The following is a 9762-nucleotide window of genomic DNA, read 5'->3' as shown; positions in this document are numbered from 1 at the left end:
TGTCTGGAAGAATCCACCAGTGTTTTCTTTGTGAGAATATTTTAAACTATTAATTTAATTTTTAAAAAATAGATATATAGCTTTGGAAGTTATCTATTTCTTTTTCTTTTTTTTTCTTTTTTTTTTTTTTCTGAGACAGGGTCTCACTCTTTCACCCAGGCTGAAATGCAGTGGCATATCAGGGCTCAATCTCGCAAGCTCAAGCGATCCTCCCGCCTTAGCCCCCCAAGTAGCTGGGACTACAGTCATGCACCACCACACCCAGCTAATTTTTTTTGTATTTTTAGTAGAGATGGGGTTTCCTCACATTGCCCAGGCTGGTCTCGAACTCCTGGACTTAAGTGATCTGCCCACCTCAAAGTCCCAAAATGCTGGGATTACAGGCGTGAGCCACTGCACCTGGCTCTACTTCTTTTTGAGTAAGTTTTGGTAGTTATGTCTTTCAAGGAATTTGACCATTTCATCTAAGTTGTTGAATTTTATTTGCTTAAGGTTTTTCATAATATTCCCTTGCTATCCTTTAAGTATCTGTAGAATTTGTCATATTTCACCTCTCATTCCTGATATTGGTAATATGTGTCTTCTCTTTTTTTTTTTTTTTCCTGATCAGCCTGGCAAAAGATTTATCAATTTTATTTATCTCAAAGAACCAGGGTTTGGTTTCATTAATACTCTCAATTGATTTTGTTTTCCATTTCATTTATTTCTACTTTGATCTTTATTATTTCTTTTCTTTTGTTTCTTTGTGTTTAATTTGTTCTTCTTTTCTAATTTCTTAAGGTGGAAGCTCATTAACTTGAGACCTTTTATATTTTCTAATACAAGCATTTTGCTTATGTCTTCCTACATACTGCTTTAGTGGCATGCCACAAAATTTGATATGCTTTGTTTTTACTTTCATTCAGCTCAAAATGCCTTCTAATTTTACTGCACTCCTATTTTAATCAATGGGTTATTAGAAGGTTATTTAGTAGCATGTCATTTTGTTTCCAAACATTTGGGGATTTTCCAGACAGCTTTCTGTTATTGATTTCTAATTTTAATTCTACTGTAGTCAGAAGACATACTCTGCATTATTTGAATCCTTTAAAATTTACTGAGACATGTTTTATGGCCTAGAACAGGGGCAGGCAAACTTCTATAAAGGGTCAGACAGTAAATATTTTAAACTCTGTGAGCCACATATGATCTTTGTCACATATTTTCTTTTCTTTTTAAAGAAATCTTTCAAAATGTAAAAACCATTTTTAGTTCATGGACTATACAAAAACAGACTACATTTGGCCTCAGGGCCATAGTTTGCTAACCTCTGGCCTAGAATATGATCGATTTCGGTAAATGTTTCATGTATACTTTAAAGAGAATATATATTCTATTACAGGTTGAGTATCCCTTATCCAAAATGCTTGGGACCAGAAATGTTTCAGATTTCAAAGTTTTTTGGATTTTCTGAACATATATATATATAAAATAAGATATCCTGGGAATAGGACCCAACATATTGGGTCATGCTGGTGCTCAAAAAATTTTGGATTTTGGACATTTTGTATTTCAGATTAGGGATGCTCAACCTGTACTGTTAGTTTGGTTACAGTGTTGCTTGAGTTTACTATATCCTTCTAAGTTTCTACTTGTTTTAGCAATCATTTAAAGAGGGGTATTGAAATCTCTGACTATAACTACAGATTTGTCTGTTTCTCCTTGCACTTCTGTCAGTTTTTGATTTACATAATTTGAAGCTTTTATTATTTGAGACAAAACCATGTGATGATTGTATCCTTCTGATTAACTAGCCCTTTTATTATTATAAAATGGCCTTCTTTATTCCTGGTAATATTATTTGCTCTGAAATCTACTTTATTTCATGTTAATATAGCCACACCAGTTTTCTTTTGACTAATGCCAGCATCAGTATGATATATCTTTTTCCATCCTTTTACCTTTTTTTTTTTTTTTTTTTTTTGAGACAGAGTCTCACTCTTGTCCAGGCTGGAATACAGTGGCGTGATCACCACTCCCTACAGCCTTGACTTCCTGGGTTCAAGCTATCCTCCCACCTCAGCCTCCCAAGAATCTGGGACTATAGGTGTGCACCACCACACTTGGATAGTTTTTTGTGGAGACAGGATCTCACCATATTGCGCAGGCTGGTCTCAGACTCATGGGCTCAAGTGATCCTCTTGCCTCGACCTCCCAAAGTGCTGGGATTACAGGCTTGAGCCACTGTGCCTGATCATCCTTTTATTCTTAATGTTATTATGTCTTTGTGTGTAAAATGTGTTTTTCTTTTTTTTTTTTTTTTTTGAGATGGAATCTCGTTTTGTCTCCCAGGCTGGAGTGCAGTGGCATGATCTCTGCCACTTTTTATTCTTAATGTTATTCTTTTTTTCTTTTATTCTTTTATTCTTAATGTTATTATGTCTTTGTGTGTAAAATGTGTTTTTCTTTTTTTTGAGACGGAATCTCGTTTTGTCTCCCAGGCTGGCGTGCAGTGGCATGATCTCTGCTCACTGCAACCTCTGCCTCCTGCATTCATCCAATTCTTCTGCCTCAGCCTCCCAAGTAGCTGGGATTACAGGCACCCACCACCATGCCTGGCTAATTTTTGTATTTTTAGTAGAGACGAGATTTTGCCATGTTGGCCAAGCTGGTCTTGAACTCCTGACTTCCGGTGATCTACCTGCCTTGACCTCCCAAAGTGCTGGGATTAAAGGTGTGAGCCATCACACCCAACCTAAAATGTGTTTTTTTATTGAGAGTATATAGTTGGATCTTGTTTTTTATTTTCCTTTCCCCCAGCATCCAAAATTTTTTGTTTCGTTTTGTTTTGTTTTAAGACAGGGTCTCACTCTGTCGCCCAGGGTGAAGTGCAGTGGCACGATCATGGCTCACTGCAGCCTTGACTTCCTGGGCTCAAGCGATCCTCCTGCTTCAGCCTCCCAAGTAGCTGGGACTACAGGCATGTACCACCACGCCCAACTAATTTTTTTTTGAATTTTTTTATAGAGATGGAGTTTCACTTGTTGCCCAGGCTGGTCTTGAACTCCTAGGCTCAAGTGATCTGCCCTTCTTGGCCTCCCAAAGTGCTGGGATTACAGTCATGAGCCACTGCGCCCAGGCCAAAATCTTTTTAATAAGAGTAGAGGATCCAGGGTTAGTTTTTGTAGCCTTGGCTGGCCCATCAGCCTCTGATGTGCTTGAATTTCCGGTCCTTGGAGTGGACACAGGGCTTAGTGTGGCTGTGCTGGGTTCCCAGGGCCTTGCCGAAATGCCAGTATGCTTCTTGGCCCTTGTGAGGACCAGAGAGCAGGATGGTGCCACAGCCTTTGAGGGTGTCCAGGGTCAGCTGGTCAAAGGTGAGAATCTTGTCCCCAGCCTTGGGGATTTGGCTGCAGGCCCAACTGCTCATGTGCAGTGCACACACCTTCAGCTTGGGCACCTCCTAAATATGGTCCCCACAACCACAGCTGTTTTGTTTTCCTGGCCAGGAAGCTTCATCTTCCAGATCATCCAGGAAAGAGACAGAGATGGCCATTTGGTGCAACTCATAAATAACCTCTTCACCACAACTTGGTTGAAGGTAGAGTTTCTTCTGGCCAGAAACATATACAGCTTAACCAACAGCCTTCAGTAGATGTCCTGGCTCTTGGGCTCCTGGTGTTGAACCTTTCAGTTGTTGTTGTGGCAGGAGTCAACTTCCGTGATGGTGCCTCCTTTTCATCCAGGTCCAAAAGCAGTCTTGCTTTTTATCTGACAATCTTTTCCTTTTAAGTGGGATATTTAGATAATATGCATTTAATGTGATTGCTGATATGATTACAGTCTATTGCCTTGCCATTTTTCTACTAGTTGCACCACTTATTTCTTCCTTTTTCCACCTTCTTTTGGGTTGAGTATTTTTTTGTGATTCTATCTTATCTCCTTTGTTGACTTATTAGCTATAACTGTTTTGTTATTCTACTGGTTGCCCTAGGGCAGTATACATCTTCACCCTACCACAGTCTACCTTCAGTCTACCTGATGGTAAAGAGTTATTTGTTTTCGTATGTCTGAAAACATCTTTATTTTGCCTTTGTTTTTTGAATGATATTTTGCTGAGGTTAACATTTTTTTCTTTCAGTACTTTATGTTCTACTGTCTCTTCACTTGCAATGTTTCTAATGAGAAATCTTCTGTCAACCTTATCTTTGTTACTCTATAACATGTGGCTGCTTTCAATATTTTTTATAATTGGCTTTGAATAATTTGATTATGACATTCCTTGGTGTAGTTTTCTTCTTGTTGAGCTTCTAGGATCTGTGAGTTAATAGTTTTTGTCCAATTTGAAAATTCTGGCCATTACTTTTTCAAATATCCCTTTTGTATCTGCCTCTCCTCTCCTTTGATGCCTCTGATTATGTTTACATAAGGATTCTGTAAGTTTGTCCCATAGCTCACTGACGCTTTTGTCATTGTTTTTTCTCTCTTTCATTTTTGAGTAGTTTCTTTTGCTATATCCTTCAATTTCACTAACCTTTTCTTCTGCCATGTCTAATCTGCTACAAATACCATTAGTAGATCTCAGATATTGTAGTTTTCATCCCTAGAACTGCATCAAGTTTTTAAAAATGTCTTTCATGTCTCTACTTTCTGAAAATATAGAATATAGCTATAATAATGTTCAACGTCTTTACTAGTTCTAACATCTTTCTCTGCTTAAGGTCACTTTCAGGTGATTGATTGTTCTCATTATTGTGGATCATTTTTTCTGGCTTCTTTGTGTGCCTGGCAAGGCATTGTGAATTTTATCTGTTGGCTGCTGAATAGTCTTCTGTTCCTCTAAATGTTCCTGAGTTTTGTCCTGGGATGCAGTTAAGTTACTTGGAAAAGTTTGATTCTTTGGGTCTTATTCTTGTGATTTGTCAAGGAGTGCTCAGTCTATAGCTCATTACATAAGGAATAATAATGCAATATAGCTAAATAATATACTTCAAGGCAATCTTTAAGTTTAGACTTAAGTTTAATCTTAAAAGACTGCAAAAGACTTACTAAATGATCTTAGCAACAAATTTAATCCTCTAATAAAAAACATGAAAATAATAATTTCAGAAAAAAAATATTCACTTCCATTAAAAACTGCAAAGCACTCGGAAGAAAAAGTGAGAGGAAGAGAAACTGAGAACAGTGGGTACTTCATAGATTAATTTTGTGAGTAAAGATGACTTTTGTTTAAGAATTGGTCTCTACTATATGAATGTATTTCATTCTGAGGATAGAGGTTAAAAACAGAGACATTAGGGGCAGACAGACTTGGATGCACATCAGACTCCTCCACACATTATAACTCAACATGTATGAGCCTCAATTATCTCATCTATAAAATGCCATGTTCTTTTACAGAGTAATCTAGAAGAACAAAAACTGTTAATTTCACCAACTAAAATATACAGAAAAAAGGAACTTAACCATTCCCTGATAAGCAAGCAAACTGTACATCTAAATTATACATCCAAATATTCTCCCCTTTTCTGGCTCCCTCACAATTTTCAAACGGTTTTGAATGAATCAACAAACATTCACAATTTTAAAAAACACATCTCTAGTGAGACTGTATGATTCAAACCCTATACACATATTATCTTTGCTTTTTTCCTTTTCATACAGCTATTATTCTATCTATATCAGCTTAATAACACTTAATTCTAGAGGCCCATAATTTTTCATTTGAATATAAAAGATAATGCTATCACAAATAGATTCCAATGCTAAAATTAAATTCCATGTAACTCTTTACGTACAGACAGCATACTGTTGAATAGAAGCAGTCCAAAGTGAATTAATGCTTGAACCCATAACTGACAACATAAGCCCATTATTCTTGAACAAATCTTACTTGAAAAAAATCAGGCTAAATCATTTCCATTCCTAAAGCATGTATTAGCTTTTATGGCCAAATACTGTCAAGAACACAGTACAAAAGCTATATGAATCCCTTTTGTTTTATTCTACCAATCGCCTGTTTCAACATTGTTACGTATTAGCAATTTTTGTTTTGCCTAATAACTGGAACTGAAAACTTACCAAACAAAATAAACCAGGGTCACTCTGTAACTCTTGACTTGGTTTTAGGTTTTTAAAAAGTAATGCAACTCATAATTTGGTAAGCATATTAGAATACCACTAGATAGGAATCTTCAATAATTAGAAATCAAGAACTTCTGCTAACTCATTTTTGTGACCTACACTCTTTTTTTCTACCAATGAAGGCTTCATTTCAGAAGTATTGATTTGCTTATTTTTACTCCAGTTTTTTCATATTCCAGCAGCCTCTTTCATGTATCCTATCTATTCCTTTCTAAAATTCTACTGTTCTGAGCTCTGAGCTTTATTTCCCAAGCTTGAGAAACAACAACAACAAAAAATCTAATAGTCTACTTTGTATCTTGAAGAGTACTAAAGTATTCTTAACCTTTTAATTCTGAGAACTGGGGTGGTTGGGAGTTACCCCCAAAAAAGGTAGGAAGAAGAAGAAAGGAAAGCTGAAGGGAAGGAGAGAGGGAGGGAGAAAAAAGAGACCGTTCTTAGGATGGCTTAAAGTGGTTTTGTGGGGGCAGGTAGGAGTAAGTCTTATCTCTTGTTATATGTAACTCTTTTCCTTTTGGTGTAATTGGAAAGACCCTCAACTAGGAGTTAAGAAACCCAGACTTTAGTTCCAATTTTGCTACTGTCCTTCAATGTAATCACCAATCTCCTGAAATGGGACCAGGCATGAAGAACAAAATTATTACAGCTGGGCCGGGCCACAGTGGCTCACACCTGTAATTCCAGCATTTTGGGAAGCTGAGGCAGGTGGATCATGAGGTCAAGAGATCGAGACCAGCCTGGCCAACATGGTGAAACCCCATCTCTACTAAAAATACAAAAATTAGCTGGGCGTGGTGGGATGCACCTGTAGTCCCAGCTACTCGGGAGGCTGAGGCAGGAGAATCACTTGAACCCAGGAGGCGCAGGTTGCAGTGAGCCAAGATAGCGCCACTGCACTCCAGCCTTAAGACAGAGCCAGACTCCTCTCAAAAAAAAAAAAAAAAAGTATTACACCTGAGAGGGTTTACAAGTCTCTGGAGTCATAATGCATGGAGAGTTGAAACGTTGATACTCTTTGGAAAGGTGGGGCTATGGCCCTAGCCAGCACATGAAATCATTCTCTTTATTTGTACAATAAGATTGTCTCATGGCATTAATAATGATCAAGTATGCATGATTACTAGAGCAAATATAATATAAAAGGATACTTCTAAATTTACTCTGTGAATTTCAGTTTCTGTGACACTCACATTTGAAAAGGGTGAACATCCAACAGTCTACTCCTTGACATACACTACTATAAATAGCCTTGGCTAAACTGTAAAAGAAAAATGAAGGCCGGGTATGGTGGTTCACACCTGTAATCCCAGCACTTTGGGAGGCCGAGGCAGGCGAATCACCCAAGGTCAGGAGTTCAAGATCAGCCTGGCCAACATGGCAAAACCCCATCTCTAATAAAATACAAAAATTAGCCAGGCATGGTGGCACGCGCCTGTAATCCCAGCTATTCAGGAGGCTGAGGCATGAGAATCGCTTGAACCCGGGAGGCAGAGGTTGCAGTGAGCTGAGATCATGCCACTGCACTCCAGCCTGGGTGACAGAGCGAGACTTCGTCTCAAAATTGCCAAAGTTAAGGGGATCAACCTCCCTCAGAGATTTTGAAAAAATGTATAATCATTGTATTTTACTAAATATAGGAACATTATGGTATATAACACTACATTTACATTAAATTTAAGACAAAACATGAAGCTAAAAAGAATTCTAGCTTGGGACCAAGTTTTTAAGGCAATTGTTCACTCCTCTCTGCTATTAACCATACTTTTGTGGAAAAGTTTGAGGTAGAGTGACTTTGATGACTATTCAAGATTGGTATATTAATACCTCTACTAGTTACAAAGATGAATGGTGGTGATGGTTACAACATAATGGATGTATTTAATACCACTGAACTGTACACTTAAAAATGGTGAAGTTGATAAACTTCATGAGTATTTTGCCACAGTTTTAAAATTTATGGAAAAAAACCTCTACTAAAGTTCAATAGTATCAACAAATATAGACCATTGTAAGAGGTTTTTATTTAATTTGAATATACATTTCTGAATTGACTACTATATCCTGTATTCAGCTCATGAATCATCTCTTACTGTGCTCATGAAAACTATACTTGATTCCAAGTTTTAAAAATACCCATCATTCTTTTTGTGAAGAAGGACCTGTGATTAACAGTTCTCACTTTTGTGGCTGTCAGCATGCCTGCATCAGTCAATACCTGCAACACTGTCCATTGTCCAGGATTCCAATCCTGGATGGAATGCACATAAACAAGCCTGTTAGAAATGGCCCTAAAATAAAGATAAACAGGATCTCTATGAAGCCCCTACTAGAAAATCTACTTCTAAGAATCCTAAGAAAATAAGTAAGGCAAAAATGTAGCTATTATGCTGGGCGTGGTGGCACACACCTGTAATCCCAGCACTTTGGGAGGCCGAGGCAGGCAGATCACCCGAGGTCAGTTCAACACCAGCCTGGCCAACATGGTGAAACCCCATCTCTACTAAAAATACAAAAATTAGCCAGGCATGGTGGCATGCGCCTGTAGTCCCAGCTACTCAGGAGGCTGAGGCAGCAGAATTGCTTGAACCTGGGAGGCGGAGGTTGCAGTGAGCCAAGATTGTGCCATTGCACTCCAGCCTGGGTGACAAGAACGAAACTCTGTCTAAAAAAAAAAAAATAGCTATTAGGTTTTTCGTTTTAGCAGTTAAAGAAACTTGGGTGGAATCAATATAAATGCTCCAAAATAAGGAACTGCTTAAATTATAGTACATCCTTATATTGCATAAGAAAATACTTATTTAGACGTTAAAGTATACAACTGAATATTGCTAGGAAAAAAATACATGAACAACAAACAGATTTAAGCAAAAAGTTTAATAACAAAGGGTGTTGGGGGTAGGTATTTCTGGCTGATGGGATTGTTTTTTCCTACATCCTGCTTATTTGTATTTTCTTTAATATCAATTACTTATAATAAGAAAAAAACCTAAAGTTTTCTGAAATACTTACTCAACATGAGTTTATCATTCACTTATTAATTCAACAAATATTTGCATTTGTTGGATTAATTCAGACATAGTCCTTACCCTCATGTCTCTTAATTTACGAGGGGAAAAAAAAGGCATGATGAAACAATCCTGGGAATTTTTTACTCCTTTCTTTCATTCTTATTAATTACCCAGTCATTCCATTTTGTTGAGGACTCTGGCCCTTTGCTGACAGTATCTGCCTCCCCTGCATTTTCTGCCATCACTTCCCACTTCAGTGTCCATATGGAAAACCCATTGAAAAACTATGAACTCTGACTCCATAAAACCACTTCATTCAGTAATCCATACCCAAAGCTACACCCTCTATCTTCTGATAACCAAGAAATTATTCTACAGCCTTAAGAGTCCAATATATTGATCTCTGACTACAACTACTTATCCTTGCAGTTTTTTACTCCATTACTCCCTAAATACCTGCTTTCTTACCTAATTTTGATACCCATTCCTCATTTCTTCAAACTACAATCTCTCACATGCTTTGTGTCTTTTCCTATCCAGCCTAGGTTCTCAGGTACATCACCCTATTCTGCTAACAACCTTCCTCCCTCATTAATTCCCTCTCCCATTACCTAGAGCATATATTTTGTAC

General features: G+C 37.6%; 1 pseudogene; it reads right to left on the bottom strand.

Annotated features, from left to right (window-relative positions):
• Nucleotides 1-536: 536 nt before the first annotated feature.
• LOC100939879 (large ribosomal subunit protein eL18-like) lies at nt 537-9373 on the bottom strand (annotated as a pseudogene).
• Nucleotides 9374-9762: the final 389 nt, after the last annotated feature.

This window comes from Pongo abelii, chromosome 14 (genome assembly GCF_028885655.2).
Source record: "Pongo abelii isolate AG06213 chromosome 14, NHGRI_mPonAbe1-v2.0_pri, whole genome shotgun sequence".
Classification (NCBI taxonomy): Eukaryota; Metazoa; Chordata; class Mammalia; order Primates; family Hominidae; genus Pongo; species Pongo abelii.
Note: the sequence above shows the minus strand (reverse complement) of the source record. Positions and strands in the feature narration are given on the sequence as shown.